Genomic DNA, 21,593 nt, shown 5'->3' with positions numbered 1-21,593 from the left:
TTAATTATGTGGTTTGATATTAAAATAGCCGTATTGACCGTCTGATCTCATGATTTCATTCCAGTTTCACCGATTCACAATACGATGCGCCTCCAGCGTTTGCTGGGGAGAGGTCAATACGCAGTACATCGTGGGAAAATGTCGACGTCCAAAACCCGCGTAATACAAATACAACCCAGGAACATAATGTCTTTAAATATCAATATAATAATGTTACTTGTTTTATAGCGGATCCATTGTCTATCTATTGATCATGGAGAATCCTTTGGAAAGATGTTTTTATTATTATTAGCACTCTAGTGAAAATACAATGGTGGCTAGAACGGTGATGTCGACTCAAAAACTGTACTGGCAAGAGCAACCGCTGGCGGCGCACCCTATTGCGAATCGCGATAATTGAATAATAAAAAAGTACTTGATCGAAATATCGAAAACAGTCAATCATACGATATTTTATAAATACATCAGGATTAATGATTCACAGAGACAAGGACATTGTTGTGGCTTTTGTTGCCGGATTATGGCACGTAATATTGTTATAACCACACTCACTCGAACCACACTTTAGTCAGATTCACATACTTTTTTTTTCATACTATATACATCATATTTCTTTGGCACGCGTGACATGAACTTTTTAATCATTGAAGGAAAAACAATTCCCCTTTAAAATATGTCTTTGTTCGTTCACATTCTCTCTTTTATTAATATATATATATATATATATATATAGTATAATTCTATCAAGAATAATTACATGCTCTAAATAAGTGTTTTTGACGACAGAGACAAAAGGCAGACACCACCCTCCACAGAAACATAATTTAGAGTTTGAACAACTATATTATGCATACAGGTGGCTGTACAAAATGTACATGTATTTAATACTGTAAGACCAATCTATTATGTTTTTGTGGACGGTTTCTGCCTTTCGTCTTTTTCGTCAATAAAAATATGCTTGTATATGGAGTTCTACAGTATGTTAGAAATTAACTCAGTTGAGCTCTGGTTATTATAACAATTTCAACTATTTTTACCATAACGAATGTTTTGGAAGATTTGAGGATCTCTTTCAAAATCAACGCTTGGAGCAAGAACATAACACAACTGCAGTTGTAATATTTTCCTATAAAAATACACATTAATCATTGCTTTTGTTGTTAAAAATAGAATACTTACATTCGCGATGTTACACCCTAATAGCCTTGTACATCAAAATGCTAATTTGAAATGATAGTTTAAGCTATTTAACACAAAGGGTGGATGAAAAAATAAAGTTCGTATGCAAGCCTAACATAAGACTAATCGCAGTCAAAATGTAAAACTTTCATCGTAATAACGAGTTATTTACAATCATATGTATGCTCAATGATCACACTGCGGAGAGTTAAGCAAAATGTTGTGCAAAAAAATGTATTATGATTGTCCCTTTACGGGACAGTCACCCTCTTTTGCACAGTATTTTTGTGGATCTGAGAGCACAACACTTATACACCAGTAACCAAATTGCATTCTAAATACGAGGAATGTCCTTCTGAGATCAAATAATTTAGATTTTTGTATAAAATTCCCGATATAATACAAATTTGTTGGCAAATTATTAAAAACTAGGCGGTCACCCGTATTTGGCGGTTCTCGGCTGTCGCGATTACCTGGCAGATGGTGACTGTACCCACCAAGTTTCATGCCCATATGACAGTTTTTACTAATTTGACCTCAGATGACCCCTGGTGGAGTGGTGACCCTGAAATGACCTTCCAAAATTTGGCTCTAAATGTTGACTGTACCCACCAAGTTTTCATGCCCATATGACAGTTTTTACTAATTTGACCTCTGATGACCCCTGGATGACCTCGGATGACATTGACCCACTAACCAATACAAACTTATTCTGTCTCGGGTCAAGATGCACGCACCCACCAAGTTTCATGCCCATTATGACAGTTTTACTAATTTGATCTCAGATGACCCCTGGGTGACCTCGGATGACCTTGACTCACTAACCAAGACAAACTTGTTCCGTCTAAGGTCAAGTCACACCCACCCACCAAGTTTCATGCCCATATGACAGTGTTTTACTAATTTGACCTCAGATGACCTTGGGTGACCTTGACCCACTAACTAATACAAACTTGTTCTGTATGGGGTCAAGCTGCACCCACCCACCAAGTTTGAGGAACGTGCGACCCCTAGTCTCCGAGAAAATAGGCGGACAGACACACAGATAGACACAAACAGACACACAGACGATGCGTATTATTATATAGATTGAAACTTTTGCCATTTTTGCCATCTAACAGTCCTAGAAATAAACTTTATCAAGCTAATGATATGTACTAAAAGTGTAAAGCTGGGATGAAAAGCCGACCATCAATCGAAAGTTTTGACTTTTCGTATTGAATATACATTCCCAAAAAACGCCATTTTTAATCATTACATTTATACAATTTACTTAGAAGACTGTTAAATGTCAAAAATGTCATTTTTTAATAATTTGTATTATATCGCGATTTAAAAAAAAAAACCTAAATTTTTTGATATCAGAAGGACATTCTTCTGTCTGACATGTCCGATGTGATCTCAGCTCCCGCAAAAAATACGTGAAAACGTCGCTATCCGAGGCCTTAAGTTGAATGATATGAAAAGTATCAAAGACACTTTTGTTTGTTTTGGTATGCATCAAATGATTTTATTTCAACAGTGTTCTGATATGACACAACGGTGTATTTACCAAAATCTCCTCAATACGTTATCCATGCTCTAGTGCAAATATCAATGGGTTCATTTTGACATCTTATATGACTAATGTTCGATTTGGTATTCAACCAGGAAAGTGGAGGAGTACTGTGTAAGCTTAAAAGGTGGATTGAACCTTGGAACTCAATTCCCTGATTTATTGGTGACCAGTACTAGGACACATTTAGTTACCAAGAAATTTAACGCACGGACATTCAAATCATGCACATATCCTATATCTAAGTGGAACCTCACATATAAAATAATGGAACCAAATTTGGTCCCTTGAGGTACACCTCCCTATCTTGTGAACAATAATTGTGAATAGGGGTAAATCATATACTCTGCATTGAGTGCATTCTGACTGTTTTATCAAAGTGGGATATTAGACCAATATGATTGTGCCTGTAGAACACCCCAGTGTCGTACATTTGACACATTTTATACTTGAGATAAGTGGGTAAATAAATCAGCTTTACCACTACTTGTAGCTGTGTTTGATTGCAGATTTAACATTGGCGTGCCCACGATGCAATAAGATGAACTGCAAAGAAAAACCCAGACCCAGATAAAATATAGCCAATATGACACGTCATTTCAGACTTCTAAACGAAGAGTACATGATAATGTTTATTCGGGAATATCCACTTCTCTTCTTCTTGACTATGATTCTAATCTGTGCAGTAATGATTAATAACATTGTAGCAACATCTCAATTTTCCATTAAAAATGAATACAAATCTGACAACATTTCACCTGACAAATCATTTAACTAAAAACAACAACTTGGGGAGACATCCCTCAAATAAAAAGTGTACTCAGATGTTTTAAAATGTATGAATAGTAAACGATATAGAATTAAACATCAATATGAGCAAAAGGAATAAGTGATGTTGTATAATAATAAATTGAAAAACTATTATACTTTCCTTTTATTGCAATCCGTATAAGCAGTATGCCACTTTTGTTTGGGACATACTGTAGTTTTTGTTACAGGTCAATTGTCATCAATCTTAGTAAGTGCTGCGAAGAAAATCTCAATTACGCTATCCAAACGGATACAGGGCGGGTCTGTTTCCCGTATTTATCTCATGAGAGGGCCATAATTGTTTGATTATAAAGGTGTGCATCTCAGCTTCGGACAAATAAAAGGGATCAAAGCACTGCAAAGTTTATTCGAAGGGAAGAAGATGAATGTATAGTGCTCAAAATGAAAAATAAATTAAATTAAATAAAAATTAAATGTAGTCCGGTATGTTATTTTACATGAAGGCATAAAAAAAAAAAAAAAATATTCAAATAAACACATTTTACTTAAATGGAATTAAATTAATTTAAACATTGTAAATTATGAAGTTTCCTCGAGAGGTGTTTGGAGGTTTACCGGTCCAAGACCCAACGATTAAAACCCCAGTGCTCCGGGTGGGCCAGATTAAGTCAATTACCTCAAATTATTTTCGCCCTCCTCTTCTCTTATAATTTGCTACCGGAATAGTCATGGCCACGCCAGCGTATGCATCTTTGTTTGTAATATTATGATAAACCAGGCGCGAAATTGTTCAAAGAAGAAAGTTGGTTACAGTGGTCTGTTAATGGGAAAAATTGAGAAACAGTAATAAGTCAGAGAAATCAGAGTTTAACCCACCACTTATTGTAACAGAAACCATTCAATCACCATCCATATGTTCTTTAATACTTCTCTGATAAACAAGACAAAAATTGACGTTGATGGGGTAAGTGTATGTTTCTAACTTGCGAAACAAATTTACTAGTATATAGTAGCTAGTAGTCGACATTCGAACATGACAGAAGATGACAAAAGATGAAGAGTTCAACGAAAGTGCTAGTAATAAGAAAAAAAAGTGAACATTCTGATTGTTATATAGTAGTCAAGTAAACGGTTGTCTTTTCCTGTTAATAGTGTTCAATAATTTGGTTAGCGGATGATGTGGTTAGTGGATAGTTGATTACTCAGCAGATTACTGAACAAAATATGTTGAAGAAGTCGAAGCTAAATCATCAAAGAACATAATAAAGAATGAATATGAACAGTAAAATGATTGATTTTACAACAAGTATTTTACCTATAGTAATTCAATCTTATCTTTAGCTTTATAAAGTAAATTCTAGCCAAATCAGGCCGTGTTTACGGGGAGTCTACCGCTGACCATTATTCGTATAGCATATTGTAAACGACGACCCCAAGCATAAAAGTTAAACGTTGGCAAGTCCAATGCATGGAAAGAGGGCGCAATTGAGACTGCAAAAGTGTCAATTGATTATTCCACATCGCAAGTGTGAGTCAGCAAAATGTTTCCCCAGAAATTGATTCTTCATTAATTTAAGGTTGCTCTCGATATTTTTGCGCACCCATGGGTACTGAGCAATTAATGTTAAAAAAACCCTCTTAAACCTGTATCTACTACAGAACGGTGTTCAACCGATGGCTATTGTTGTAAGGCTCACTCAGTCATTTAATGAGGCAATACAAACGACCAAATTTGGTGTTTTCATTTTGTCAGTAAATGTCAGGCAAAAACCATAATGCTTGATACTGAATTTTTTCGAATCTTGGTGTTAAACTTAGGCGTGAAATTCAATCATTTAGTGTAAGATTTTCGATTTTTATAGGCTTCAACTTGGCCCGCGAGCTTTTCTTTTTATCAACATTTTAGCTTTTTCAAGTAATATAGTTCGAATGAAGTAACTTTCTAACGTACATCACCGTGACATATACACTCATAGAAATAACTTGTTTGCCTTGTTGGCGCAATTCAAAAGGAGTAAGTTTGGACAACTCAAAAATAGTGTAAAAGTTGCCAAATCAAAATTCATTTTAGTTATACGTCAACTTTGTAAGTAATGCCAACTTCTGAATTCAAGTTCAGGGAACTTAGAAAAATAAACAAGGTTCAAAGAACCAATTAGTTGAGTTATTGTAACTCAACATGTAAGTTGATGTATTTCGTTCATATTAAGTTACTGGTACTTATTGTTTTGAGTTATTCCAATTTGGTACTTTGTTACTTAATTCACGTAATTGGATCATTTGCTGCACAATTAGCAGTATTCAAATATTTATTTTTGTAATCAGTGCAAAATTTTGTATACTATAGCACACCTCTAGAAAATTATGCTAACCTAGTTTCATTTTCTGAGTTGTAACAACTCAATAAGTGCAAATGAGTGCGACCAACATAATGATATCGAGTCAGCGTTACTCAAAATTGTACGCGTTGGCATTACTCGGAAAGTTGACGAAACGACTTACATCAACTTACTGAGTAATGCCAACGAACAATTTCTATCAGTGTAGGCTATATCATAGTTTTGTCAGAATTTCCGTTTTGATTTCACCATTTTTTTACTTCTGCCTGAAATTTGTTCAAAATCAACGCGTGAAATCCGAGGCTAGTAGTAGGTATATCACCCCAAAAATAAGCGCAGCAGAAACATGTTATTTGACGCTTTTAATTGAATCATCGTTATGAATGCTTCAAAAAACAAAAACAGAATTGAAATCGGATAATGCAAAGTGATGTAACGTCAACTTGAAGATACCCGGAAATCGGGTGAAAACCTGCCACAAATTGCTATAAATGGCAAAATGGTAATTTTTGGGATTTGTAATGCTTATTCGGACACTTACTTGAAAAGGTAGCATTGATTTAAGTATCACAGATTAATTGCATATCTTTCCGGACTTCGTTAAAGAAAACAAGATTAAAAATCTCTCCTCGAATAAATGTAATAAATCCACCAAATATACAATTTTAGCCATTTTGACCAATCTGCAGACAAATAAAAGCTTAAAAATGACTAAGTCCAGCTAATTAATATGCAAAAATAATGCCAACAGAGAACCGTACATGATATGAGGATGCGGTTTTTTTGCACACATAAGTACCCAAAGTTCTTTCATTTGGTAACAAAAATACACAAAAAGTCATTAATTATGCAAATTAGCTAATTACATCTAATTATATATTTATGCCATTCTTATGATAATTAGGCATATGTAATTTTACTTTTTCAATGTTTTATTTATGTTTTATTCATACAGCATGATTTTGTCAAATATGAACCTGCTGTGATGTTGAATAAAGAAACTGCAGTTAATTGCCTAAGTGCACCGAGTTTTCAATTGGTATAGGGAAGTGTTTCACTCATTGTCCAAGAAAAAAAAATACATGATAACAAACACTGGTATTTCAGACCGGTGGTACTAGGTCCTCTATTTCGAGAGACCTATATTTATTGATTTATGGACGATCTAAAAAAATTCATAAAACAGGTCTTAACTCTTAAACTAGGCAGTGTTTAATTTCGGCGGAGTTGATAGTGATTTAGGAAATGTTTCACCTACCGTATATTAAAAAGACAAATTATTGTGATCAATGAAACATAACGAGGAAATCGTTTTTTGACATGTATGTTTTCAAAAATTGGCCAACTTTGAACCGCGCGCTTTTTGATTCACTGTTATATATGCGTGCACAGTATGACATAATTATTGTGCAGCCACTGTGACATACCTACTAGTAGCATTGTGAATCGATTTCCCTGGGATATCGTAAGAAGATTGTGAAGAATTCCCAGGCATAACACTTGACCCAAGTACGATGTCAAGGATCTTTCATCACGTGAGTGACGTTTATTATTTGTTTTGTTTTTGTTTTGTTTTTCAAAGCGGTACCTTCACGGGACATTCAAGAATCGCGCTTTGGAAAGGGGGGAAACAAAATGTGAAATGCTCCGATTGCCTGCAGCGACAAGACAAGATTTTTGGGGGGGTGAAAGGTTGTCATCCATTTGGCAATGACGCAACATGTGGCTTAATTATGTGGTTTGATATTAAAATAGCCGTATTGACCGTCTGATCTCATGATTTCATTCCAGTTTCACCGATTCACAATACGATGCGCCTCCAGCGTTTGCTGGGGAGAGGTCAATACGCAGTACATCGTGGGAAAATGTCGACGTCCAAAACCCGCGTAATACAAATACAACCCAGGAACATAATGTCTTTAAATATCAATATAATAATGTTACTTGTTTTATAGCGGATCCATTGTCTATCTATTGATCATGGAGAATCCTTTGGAAAGATGTTTTTATTATTATTAGCACTCTAGTGAAAATACAATGGTGGCTAGAACGGTGATGTCGACTCAAAAACTGTACTGGCAAGAGCAACCGCTGGCGGCGCACCCTATTGCGAATCGCGATAATTGAATAATAAAAAAGTACTTGATCGAAATATCGAAAACAGTCAATCATACGATATTTTATAAATACATCAGGATTAATGATTCACAGAGACAAGGACATTGTTGTGGCTTTTGTTGCCGGATTATGGCACGTAATATTGTTATAACCACACTCACTCGAACCACACTTTAGTCAGATTCACATACTTTTTTTTCATACTATATACATCATATTTCTTTGGCACGCGTGACATGAACTTTTTAATCATTGAAGGAAAAACAATTCCCCCTTTAAAATATGTCTTTGTTCGTTCACATTCTCTCTTTTATTAATATATATATATATATATATATATATAGTATAATTCTATCAAGAATAATTACATGCTCTAAATAAGTGTTTTTGACGACAGAGACAAAAGGCAGACACCACCCTCCACAGAAACATAATTTAGAGTTTGAACAACTATATTATGCATACAGGTGGCTGTACAAAAATGTACATGTATTTAATACTGTAAGACCAATCTATTATGTTTTTGTGGACGGTTTCTGCCTTTCGTCTTTTTTTTCGTCAATAAAAATATGCTTGTATATGGAGTTCTACAGTATGTTAGAAATTAACTCAGTTGAGCTCTGGTTATTATAACAATTTCAACTATTTTTACCATAACGAATGTTTTGGAAGATTTGAGGATCTCTTTCAAAATCAACGCTTGGAGCAAGAACATAACACAACTGCAGTTGTAATATTTTCCTATAAAATACACATTAATCATTGCTTTTGTTGTTAAAAATAGAATACTTACATTCGCGATGTTACACCCTAATAGCCTTGTACATCAAAATGCTAATTTGAAATGATAGTTTAAGCTATTTAACACAAAGGGTGGATGAAAAAATAAAGTTCGTATGCAAGCCTAACATAAGACTAATCGCAGTCAAAATGTAAAACTTTCATCGTAATAACGAGTTATTTACAATCATATGTATGCTCAATGATCACACTGCGGAGAGTTAAGCAAAATGTTGTGCAAAAAAATGTATTATGATTGTCCCTTTACGGGACAGTCACCCTCTTTTGCACAGTATTTTTGTGGATCTGAGAGCACAACACTTATACACCAGTAACCAAATTGCATTCTAAATACGAGGAATGTCCTTCTGAGATCAAATAATTTAGATTTTTTGTATAAAATTCCCGATATAATACAAATTTGTTGGCAAATTATTAAAAACTAGGCGGTCACCCGTATTTGGCGGTTCTCGGCTGTCGCGATTACCTGGCAGATGGTGACTGTACCCACCAAGTTTCATGCCCATATGACAGTTTTTACTAATTTGACCTCAGATGACCCCTGGTGGAGTGGTGACCCTGAAATGACCTTCCAAAATTTGGCTCTAAATGTTGACTGTACCCACCAAGTTTTCATGCCCATATGACAGTTTTTACTAATTTGACCTCTGATGACCCCTGGATGACCTCGGATGACATTGACCCACTAACCAATACAAACTTATTCTGTCTCGGGTCAAGATGCACGCACCCACCAAGTTTCATGCCCATTATGACAGTTTTTACTAATTTGATCTCAGATGACCCCTGGGTGACCTCGGATGACCTTGACTCACTAACCAAGACAAACTTGTTCCGTCTAAGGTCAAGTCACACCCACCCACCAAGTTTCATGCCCATATGACAGTGTTTTACTAATTTGACCTCAGATGACCTTGGGTGACCTTGACCCACTAACTAATACAAACTTGTTCTGTATGGGGTCAAGCTGCACCCACCCACCAAGTTTGAGGAACGTGCGACCCCTAGTCTCCGAGAAAATAGGCGGACAGACACACAGATAGACACACAAACAGACACACAGACGATGCGTATTATTATATAGATTGAAACTTTTGCCATTTTTGCCCTCTAACAGTCCTAGAAATAAACTTTATCAATCTAATGATATGTACTAAAAGTGTAAAGCTGGGATGAAAAGCCGACCATCAATCGAAAGTTTTGACTTTTCGTATTGAATATACATTTCCCAAAAAACGCCATTTTTAATCATTACATTTATACAATTTACTTAGAAGACTGTTAAATGTCAAAAATGTCATTTTTTAATAATTTGTATTATATCGCGATTTAAAAAAAAACCTAAATTTTTTGATATCAGAAGGACATTCTTCTGTCTGACATGTCCGATGTGATCTCAGCTCCCGCAAAAAATACGTGAAAACGTCGCTATCCGAGGCCTTAAGTTGAATGATATGAAAAGTATCAAAGACACTTTTGTTTGTTTTGGTATGCATCAAATGATTTTATTTCAACAGTGTTCTGATATGACACAACGGTGTATTTACCAAAATCTCCCTCACTACGTTATCCATGCTCTAGTGCAAATATCAATGGGTTCATTTTGACATCTTATATGACTAATGTTCGATTTGGTATTCAACCAGGAAAGTGGAGGAGTACTGTGTAAGCTTAAAAGGTGGATTGAACCTTGGAACTCAATTCCCTGATTTATTGGTGACCAGTACTAGGACACATTTAGTTACCAAGAAATTTAACGCACGGACATTCAAATCATGCACATATCCTATATCTAAGTGGAACCTCACATATAAAATAATGGAACCAAATTTGGTCCCTTGAGGTACACCTCCTATCTTGTGAACAATAATTGTGAATAGGGGTAAATCATATACTCTGCATTGAGTGCATTCTGACTGTTTTATCAAAGTGGGATATTAGACCAATATGATTGTGCCTGTAGAACACCCCAGTGTCGTACATTTGACACATTTTATACTTGAGATAAGTGGGTAAATAAATCAGCTTTACCACTACTTGTAGCTGTGTTTGATTGCAGATTTAACATTGGCGTGCCCACGATGCAATAAGATGAACTGCAAAGAAAAACCCAGACCCAGATAAAATATAGCCAATATGACACGTCATTTCAGACTTCTAAACGAAGAGTACATGATAATGTTTATTCGGGAATATCCACTTCTCTTCTTCTTGACTATGATTCTAATCTGTGCAGTAATGATTAATAACATTGTAGCAACATCTCAATTTTCCATTAAAAATGAATACAAATCTGACAACATTTCACCTGACAAAAAAAAAAAAAAAAAAACAACAACTTGGGGAGACATCCCTCAAATAAAAAGTGTACTCAGATGTTTTAAAATGTATGAATAGTAAACGATATAGAATTAAACATCAATATGAGCAAAAGGAATAAGTGATGTTGTATAATAATAAATTGAAAAACTATTATACTTTCCTTTTATTGCAATCCGTATAAGCAGTATGCCACTTTTGTTTGGGACATACTGTAGTTTTTGTTACAGGTCAATTGTCATCAATCTTAGTAAGTGCTGCGAAGAAAATCTCAATTACGCTATCCAAACGGATACAGGGAGGTTCTGTTTCCCGTATTTATCTCATGAGAGGGCCATAATTGTTTGATTATAAAGGTGTGCATCTCAGCTTCGGACAAATAAAAGGGATCAAAGCACTGCAAGGTTTATTCGAAGGGAAGAAGATGAATGTATAGTGCTCAAAATGAAAAATAAATTAAATTAAATAAAAATTAAATGTAGTCCGGTATGTTATTTTACATGAAGGCCTTATAATAAAGAAAAAATATTCAAATAAACACATTTTACTTAAATGGAATTAAATTAATTTAAACATTGTAAATTATGAAGTTTCCTCGAGAGGTGTTTGGAGGTTTACCGGTCCAAGACCCAACGATTAAAACCCCAGTGCTCCGGGTGGGCCAGATTAAGTCAATTACCTCAAATTATTTTCGCCCTCCTCTTCTCTTATAATTTGCTACCGGAATAGTCATGGCCACGCCAGCGTATGCATCTTTGTTTGTAATATTATGATAAACCAGGCGCGAAATTGTTCAAAGAAGAAAGTTGGTTACAGTGGTCTGTTAATGGGAAAAATTGAGAAACAGTAATAAGTCAGAGAAATCAGAGTTTAACCCACCACTTATTGTAACAGAAACCATTCAATCACCATCCATATGTTCTTTAATACTTCTCTGATAAACAAGACAAAAATTGACGTTGATGGGGTAAGTGTATGTTTCTAACTTGCGAAACAAATTTACTAGTATATAGTAGCTAGTAGTCGACATTCGAACATGACAGAAGATGACAAAAGATGAAGAGTTCAACGAAAGTGCTAGTAATAAGAAAAAAAAGTGAACATTCTGATTGTTATATAGTAGTCAAGTAAACGGTTGTCTTTTCCTGTTAATAGTGTTCAATAATTTGGTTAGCGGATGATGTGGTTAGTGGATAGTTGATTACTCAGCAGATTACTGAACAAAATATGTTGAAGAAGTCGAAGCTAAATCATCAAAGAACATAATAAAGAATGAATATGAACAGTAAAATGATTGATTTTACAACAAGTATTTTACCTATAGTAATTCAATCTTATCTTTAGCTTTATAAAGTAAATTCTAGCCAAATCAGGCCGTGTTTACGGGGAGTCTACCGCTGACCATTATTCGTATAGCATATTGTAAACGACGACCCCAAGCATAAAAGTTAAACGTTGGCAAGTCCAATGCATGGAAAGAGGGCGCAATTGAGACTGCAAAAGTGTCAATTGATTATTCCACATCGCAAGTGTGAGTCAGCAAAATGTTTCCCCAGAAATTGATTCTTCATTAATTTAAGGTTGCTCTCGATATTTTTGCGCACCCATGGGTACTGAGCAATTAATGTTAAAAAAACCCTCTTAAACCTGTATCTACTACAGAACGGTGTTCAACCGATGGCTATTGTTGTAAGGCTCACTCAGTCATTTAATGAGGCAATACAAACGACCAAATTTGGTGTTTTCATTTTGTCAGTAAATGTCAGGCAAAAACCATAATGCTTGATACTGAATTTTTTTGAATCTTGGTGTTAAACTTAGGCGTGAAATTCAATCATTTAGTGTAAGATTTTCGATTTTTATAGGCTTCAACTTGGCCCGCGAGCTTTTCTTTTTATCAACATTTTAGCTTTTTCAAGTAATATAGTTCGAATGAAGTAACTTTCTAACGTACATCACCGTGACATATACACTCATAGAAATAACTTGTTTGCCTTGTTGGCGCAATTCAAAAGGAGTAAGTTTGGACAACTCAAAAATAGTGTAAAAGTTGCCAAATCAAAATTCATTTTAGTTATCCGTCAACTTTTTAAGTAATGCCAACTTCTGAATTCAAGTTCAGGGAACTTAGAAAAATAAACAAGGTTCAAAGAACCAATTAGTTGAGTTATTGTAACTCAACATGTAAGTTGATGTATTTCGTTCATATTAAGTTACTGGTACTTATTGTTTTGAGTTATTCCAATTTGGTACTTTGTTACTTAATTCACGTAATTGGATCATTTGCTGCACAATTAGCAGTATTCAAATATTTATTTTTGTAATCAGTGCAAAATTTTGTATACTATAGCACACCTCTAGAAAATTATGCTAACCTAGTTTCATTTTCTGAGTTGTAACAACTCAATAAGTGCAAATGAGTGCGACCAACATAATGATATCGAGTCAGCGTTACTCAAAATTGTACGCGTTGGCATTACTCGGAAAGTTGACGAAACGACTTACATCAACTTACTGAGTAATGCCAACGAACAATTTCTATCAGTGTAGGCTATATCATAGTTTTGTCAGAATTTCCGTTTTGATTTCACCATTTTTTTACTTCTGCCTGAAATTTGTTCAAAATCAACGCGTGAAATCCGAGGCTAGTAGTAGGTATATCACCCCAAAAATAAATGCAGCAGAAACATGTTATTTGACGCTTTTAATTGAATCATCGTTATGAATGCTTCAAAAAAAAAAAAACAGAATTGAAATCGGATAATGCAAAGTGATGTAACGTCAACTTGAAGATACCCGGAAATCGGGTGAAAACCTGCCACAAATTGCTATAAATGGCAAAATGGTAATTTTTGGGATTTGTAATGCTTATTCGGACACTTACTTGAAAAGGTAGCATTGATTTAAGTATCACAGATTAATTGCATATCTTTCCGGACTTCGTTAAAGAAAACAAGATTAAAAAATCTCTCCTCGAATAAATGTAATAAATCCACCAAATATACAATTTTAGCCATTTTGACCAATCTGCAGACAAATAAAAGCTTAAAAAATGACTAAGTCCAGCTAATTAATATAAAAAAATAATGCCAACAGAGAACCGTACATGATATGAGGATGCGGTTTTTTTGCACACATAAGTACCCAAAGTTCTTTCATTTGGTAACAAAAAATACACAAAAAGTCATTAATTATGCAAATTAGCTAATTACATCTAATTATATATTTATGCCATTCTTATGATAATTAGGCATATGTAATTTTTACTTTTTTCAATGTTTTATTTATGTTTTATTCATACAGCATGATTTTGTCAAATATGAACCTGCTGTGATGTTGAATAAAGAAACTGCAGTTAATTGCCTAAGTGCACCGAGTTTTCAATTGGTATAGGGAAGTGTTTCACTCATTGTCCAAGGAAAAAAATACATGATAACAAACACGGGTATTTCAGACCGGTGGTACTAGGTCCTCTATTTCGAGAGACCTATATTTATTGATTTATGGACGATCTAAAAAAATTCATAAAACAGGTCTTAACTCTTAAACTAGGCAGTGTTTAATTTCGGCGGAGTTGATAGTGATTTAGGAAATGTTTCACCTACCGTATATTAAAAAGACAAATTATTGTGATCAATGAAACATAACGAGGAAATCGTTTTTGACATGTGTGTTTTCAAAATTGGCCAACTTTGAACCGCGCGCTTTTTGATTCACTGTTATATATGCGTGCACAGTATGACATAATTATTGTGCAGCCACTGTGACATACCTACTAGTAGCATTGTGAATCGATTTCCCTGGGATATCGTAAGAAGATTGTGAAGAATTCCCAGGCATAACACTTGACCCAAGTACGATGTCAAGGATCTTTCATCACGTGAGTGATGTTTATTATTTGTTTTGTTTTTGTTTTGTTTTTCAAAGCGGTACCTTCACGGGACATTCAAGAATCGCGCTTTGGAAAGGGGGGAAACAAAATGTGAAATGCTCCGATTGCCTGCAGCGACAAGACAAGATTTTTTGGGGGGGGGGTGAAAGGTTGTCATCCATTTGGCAATGACGCAACATGTGGCTTAATTATGTGGTTTGATATTAAAATAGCCGTATTGACCGTCTGATCTCATGATTTCATTCCAGTTTCACCGATTCACAATACGATGCGCCTCCAGCGTTTGCTGGGGAGAGGTCAATACGCAGTACATCGTGGGAAAATGTCGACGTCCAAAACCCGCGTAATACAAATACAACCCAGGAACATAATGTCTTTAAATATCAATATAATAATGTTACTTGTTTTATAGCGGATCCATTGTCTATCTATTGATCATGGAGAATCCTTTGGAAAGATGTTTTTATTATTATTAGCACTCTAGTGAAAATACAATGGTGGCTAGAACGGTGATGTCGACTCAAAACTGTACTGGCAAGAGCAACCGCTGGCGGCGCACCCTATTGCGAATCGCGATAATTGAATAATAAAAAGTACTTGATCGAAATATCGAAAACAGTCAATCATACGATATTTTATAAATACATCAGGATTAATGATTCACAGAGACAAGGACATTGTTGTGGCTTTTGTTGCCGGATTATGGCACGTAATATTGTTATAACCACACTCACTCGAACCACACTTTAGTCAGATTCACATACTTTTTTTTTCATACTATATACATCATATTTCTTTGGCACGCGTGACATGAACTTTTTTAATCATTGAAGGAAAAACAATTCCCCCTTTAAAATATGTCTTTGTTCGTTCACATTCTCTCTTTTATTAATATATATATATATATATATATATATAGTATAATTCTATCAAGAATAATTACATGCTCTAAATAAGTGTTTTTGACGACAGAGACAAAAGGCAGACACCACCCTCCACAGAAACATAATTTAGAGTTTGAACAACTATATTATGCATACAGGTGGCTGTACAAAAATGTACATGTATTTAATACTGTAAGACCAATCTATTATGTTTTTGTGGACGGTTTCTGCCTTTCGTCTTTTTTCGTCAATAAAAATATGCTTGTATATGGAGTTCTACAGTATGTTAGAAATTAACTCAGTTGAGCTCTGGTTATTATAACAATTTCAACTATTTTTACCATAACGAATGTTTTGGAAGATTTGAGGATCTCTTTCAAAATCAACGCTTGGAGCAAGAACATAACATAACACAACTGCAGTTGTAATATTTTCCTATAAAAATACACATTAATCATTGCTTTTGTTGTTAAAAATAGAATACTTACATTCGCGATGTTACACCCTAATAGCCTTGTACATCAAAATGCTAATTTGAAATGATAGTTTAAGCTATTTAACACAAAGGGTGGATGAAAAAATAAAGTTCGTATGCAAGCCTAACATAAGACTAATCGCAGTCAAAATGTAAAACTTTCATCGTAATAACGAGTTATTTACAATCATATGTATGCTCAATGATCACACTGCGGAGAGTTAAGCAAAATGTTGTGCAAAAAAATGTATTATGATTGTCCCTTTACGGGACAGTCACCCTCTTTTGCACAGTATTTTTGTGGATCTGAGAGCACAACACTTATACACCAGTAACCAAATTGCATTCTAAATACGAGGAATGTCCTTCTGAGATCAAATAATTTAGATTTTTTGTATAAAATTCCCGATATAATACAAATTTGTTGGCAAATTATTAAAAACTAGGCGGTCACCCGTATTTGGCGGTTCTCGGCTGTCGCGATTACCTGGCAGATGGTGACTGTACCCACCAAGTTTCATGCCCATATGACAGTTTTTACTAATTTGACCTCAGATGACCCCTGGTGGAGTGGTGACCCTGAAATGACCTTCCAAAATTTGGCTCTAAATGTTGACTGTACCCACCAAGTTTTCATGCCCATATGACAGTTTTTACTAATTTGACCTCTGATGACCCCTGGATGACCTCGGATGACATTGACCCACTAACCAATACAAACTTATTCTGTCTCGGGTCAAGATGCACGCACCCACCAAGTTTCATGCCCATTATGACAGTTTTTACTAATTTGATCTCAGATGACCCCTGGGTGACCTCGGATGACCTTGACTCACTAACCAAGACAAACTTGTTCCGTCTAAGGTCAAGTCACACCCACCCACCAAGTTTCATGCCCATATGACAGTGTTTTACTAATTTGACCTCAGATGACCTTGGGTGACCTTGACCCACTAACTAATACAAACTTGTTCTGTATGGGGTCAAGCTGCACCCACCCACCAAGTTTGAGGAACGTGCGACCCCTAGTCTCCGAGAAAATAGGCGGACAGACACACAGATAGACACACAAACAGACACACAGACGATGCGTATTATTATATAGATTGAAACTTTTGCCATTTTTGCCCTCTAACAGTCCTAGAAATAAACTTTATCAATCTAATGATATGTACTAAAAGTGTAAAGCTGGGATGAAAAGCCGACCATCAATCGAAAGTTTTGACTTTTCGTATTGAATATACATTTCAAAAAAACGCCATTTTTAATCATTAAATTTATACAATTTACTTAGAAGACTGTTAAATGTCAAAATGTCATTTTTAATAATTTGTATTATATCGCGATTTAAAAAAAAAACCCTAAATTTTTTGATATCAGAAGGACATTCTTCTGTCTGACATGTCCGATGTGATCTCAGCTCCCGCAAAAAATACGTGAAAACGTCGCTATCCGAGGCCTTAAGTTGAATGATATGAAAAGTATCAAAGACACTTTTGTTTGTTTTGGTATGCATCAAATGATTTTATTTCAACAGTGTTCTGATATGACACAACGGTGTATTTACCAAAATCTCCCTCAATACGTTATCCATGCTCTAGTGCAAATATCAATGGGTTCATTTTGACATCTTATATGACTAATGTTCGATTTGGTATTCAACCAGGAAAGTGGAGGAGTACTGTGTAAGCTTAAAAGGTGGATTGAACCTTGGAACTCAATTCCCTGATTTATTGGTGACCAGTACTAGGACACATTTAGTTACCAAGAAATTTAACGCACGGACATTCAAATCATGCACATATCCTATATCTAAGTGGAACCTCACATATAAAATAATGGAACCAAATTTGGTCCCTTGAGGTACACCTCCCTATCTTGTGAACAATAATTGTGAATAGGGGTAAATCATATACTCTGCATTGAGTGCATTCTGACTGTTTTATCAAAGTGGGATATTAGACCAATATGATTGTGCCTGTAGAACACCCCAGTGTCGTACATTTGACACATTTTATACTTGAGATAAGTGGGTAAATAAATCAGCTTTACCACTACTTGTAGCTGTGTTTGATTGCAGATTTAACATTGGCGTGCCCACGATGCAATAAGATGAACTGCAAAGAAAAACCCAGACCCAGATAAAATATAGCCAATATGACACGTCATTTCAGACTTCTAAACGAAGAGTACATGATAATGTTTATTCGGGAATATCCACTTCTCTTCTTCTTGACTATGATTCTAATCTGTGCAGTAATGATTAATAACATTGTAGCAACATCTCAATTTTCCATTAAAAATGAATACAAATCTGACAACATTTCACCTGACAAATCATTTAACTAAAAAACAACAACTTGGGGAGACATCCCTCAAATAAAAAGTGTACTCAGATGTTTTAAAATGTATGAATAGTAAACGATATAGAATTAAACATCAATATGAGCAAAAGGAATAAGTGATGTTGTATAATAATAAATTGAAAAACTATTATACTTTCCTTTTATTGCAATCCGTATAAGCAGTATGCCACTTTTGTTTGGGACATACTGTAGTTTTTGTTACAGGTCAATTGTCATCAATCTTAGTAAGTGCTGCGAAGAAAATCTCAATTACGCTATCCAAACGGATACAGGGAGGTTCTGTTTCCCGTATTTATCTCATGAGAGGGCCATAATTGTTTGATTATAAAGGTGTGCATCTCAGCTTCGGACAAATAAAAGGGATCAAAGCACTGCAAGGTTTATTCGACGGGAAGAAGATGAATGTATAGTGCTCAAAATGAAAAATAAATTAAATTAAATAAAAATTAAATGTAGTCCGGTATGTTATTTTACATGAAGGCATTATAATAAAAAAAAAATATTCAAATAAACACATTTTACTTAAATGGAATTAAATTAATTTAAACATTGTAAATTATGAAGTTTCCTCGAGAGGTGTTTGGAGGTTTACCGGTCCAAGACCCAACGATTAAAACCCCAGTGCTCCGGGTGGGCCAGATTAAGTCAATTACCTCAAATTATTTTCGCCCTCCTCTTCTCTTATAATTTGCTACCGGAATAGTCATGGCCACGCCAGCGTATGCATCTTTGTTTGTAATATTATGATAAACCAGGCGCGAAATTGTTCAAAGAAGAAAGTTGGTTACAGTGGTCTGTTAATGGGAAAAATTGAGAAACAGTAATAAGTCAGAGAAATCAGAGTTTAACCCACCACTTATTGTAACAGAAACCATTCAATCACCATCCATATGTTCTTTAATACTTCTCTGATAAACAAGACAAAAATTGACGTTGATGGGGTAAGTGTATGTTTCTAACTTGCGAAACAAATTTACTAGTATATAGTAGCTAGTAGTCGACATTCGAACATGACAGAAGATGACAAAAGATGAAGAGTTCAACGAAAGTGCTAGTAATAAGAAAAAAAAGTGAACATTCTGATTGTTATATAGTAGTCAAGTAAACGGTTGTCTTTTCCTGTTAATAGTGTTCAATAATTTGGTTAGCGGATGATGTGGTTAGTGGATAGTTGATTACTCAGCAGATTACTGAACAAAATATGTTGAAGAAGTCGAAGCTAAATCATCAAAGAACATAATAAAGAATGAATATGAACAGTAAAATGATTGATTTTACAACAAGTATTTTACCTATAGTAATTCAATCTTATCTTTAGCTTTATAAAGTAAATTCTAGCCAAATCAGGCCGTGTTTACGGGGAGTCTACCGCTGACCATTATTCGTATAGCATATTGTAAACGACGACCCCAAGCATAAAAGTTAAACGTTGGCAAGTCCAATGCATGGAAAGAGGGCGCAATTGAGACTGCAAAAGTGTCAATTGATTATTCCACATCGCAAGTGTGAGTCAGCAAAATGTTTCCCCAGAAATTGATTCTTCATTAATTTAAGGTTGCTCTCGATATTTTTGCGCACCCATGGGTACTGAGCAATTAATGTTAAAAAAACCCTCTTAAACCTGTATCTACTACAGAACGGTGTTCAACCGATGGCTATTGTTGTAAGGCTCACTCAGTCATTTAATGAGGCAATACAAACGACCAAATTTGGTGTTTTCATTTTGTCAGTAAATGTCAGGCAAAAACCATAATGCTTGATACTGAATTTTTTCGAATCTTGGTGTTAAACTTAGGCGTGAAATTCAATCATTTAGTGTAAGATTTTCGATTTTATAGGCTTCAACTTGGCCCGCGAGCTTTTCTTTTTATCAACATTTTAGCTTTTTCAAGTAATATAGTTCGAATGAAGTAACTTTCTAACGTACATCACCGTGACATATACACTCATAGAAATAACTTGTTTGCCTTGTTGGCGCAATTCAAAAGGAGTAAGTTTGGACAACTCAAAAATAGTGTAAAAGTTGCCAAATCAAAATTCATTTTAGTTATCCGTCAACTTTTAAGTAATGCCAACTTCTGAATTCAAGTTCAGGGAACTTAGAAAAATAAACAAGGTTCAAAGAACCAATTAGTTGAGTTATTGTAACTCAACATGTAAGTTGATGTATTTCGTTCATATTAAGTTACTGGTACTTATTGTTTTGAGTTATTCCAATTTGGTACTTTGTTACTTAATTCACGTAATTGGATCATTTGCTGCACAATTAGCAGTATTCAAATATTTATTTTTGTAATCAGTGCAAAATTTTGTATACTATAGCACACCTCTAGAAAATTATGCTAACCTAGTTTCATTTTCTGAGTTGTAACAACTCAATAAGTGCAAATGAGTGCGACCAACATAATGATATCGAGTCAGCGTTACTCAAAATTGTACGCGTTGGCATTACTCGGAAAGTTGACGAAACGACTTACATCAACTTACTGAGTAATGCCAACGAACAATTTCTATCAGTGTAGGCTATATCATAGTTTTGTCAGAATTTCCGTTTTGATTTCACCATTTTTTTATTTCTGCCTGAAATTTGTTCAAAATCAACGCGTGAAATCCGAGGCTAGTAGTAGGTATATCACCCCAAAAATAAGCGCAGCAGAAACATGTTATTTGACGCTTTTAATTGAATCATCGTTATGAATGCTTCAAAAAACAAAAACAGAATTGAAATCGGATAATGCAAAGTGATGTAACGTCAACTTGAAGATACCCGGAAATCGGGTGAAAACCTGCCACAAATTGCTATAAATGGCAAAATGGTAATTTTGGGATTTGTAATGCTTATTCGGACACTTACTTGAAAAGGTAGCATTGATTTAAGTATCACAGATTAATTG

Source organism: Amphiura filiformis, chromosome 5 (assembly GCF_039555335.1).
Source record: "Amphiura filiformis chromosome 5, Afil_fr2py, whole genome shotgun sequence".
In the NCBI taxonomy this organism is placed as follows: Eukaryota; Metazoa; Echinodermata; class Ophiuroidea; order Amphilepidida; family Amphiuridae; genus Amphiura; species Amphiura filiformis.
The sequence above is the reverse complement of the archived record's forward strand: the minus strand, read 5'-3'. Positions refer to the sequence as shown.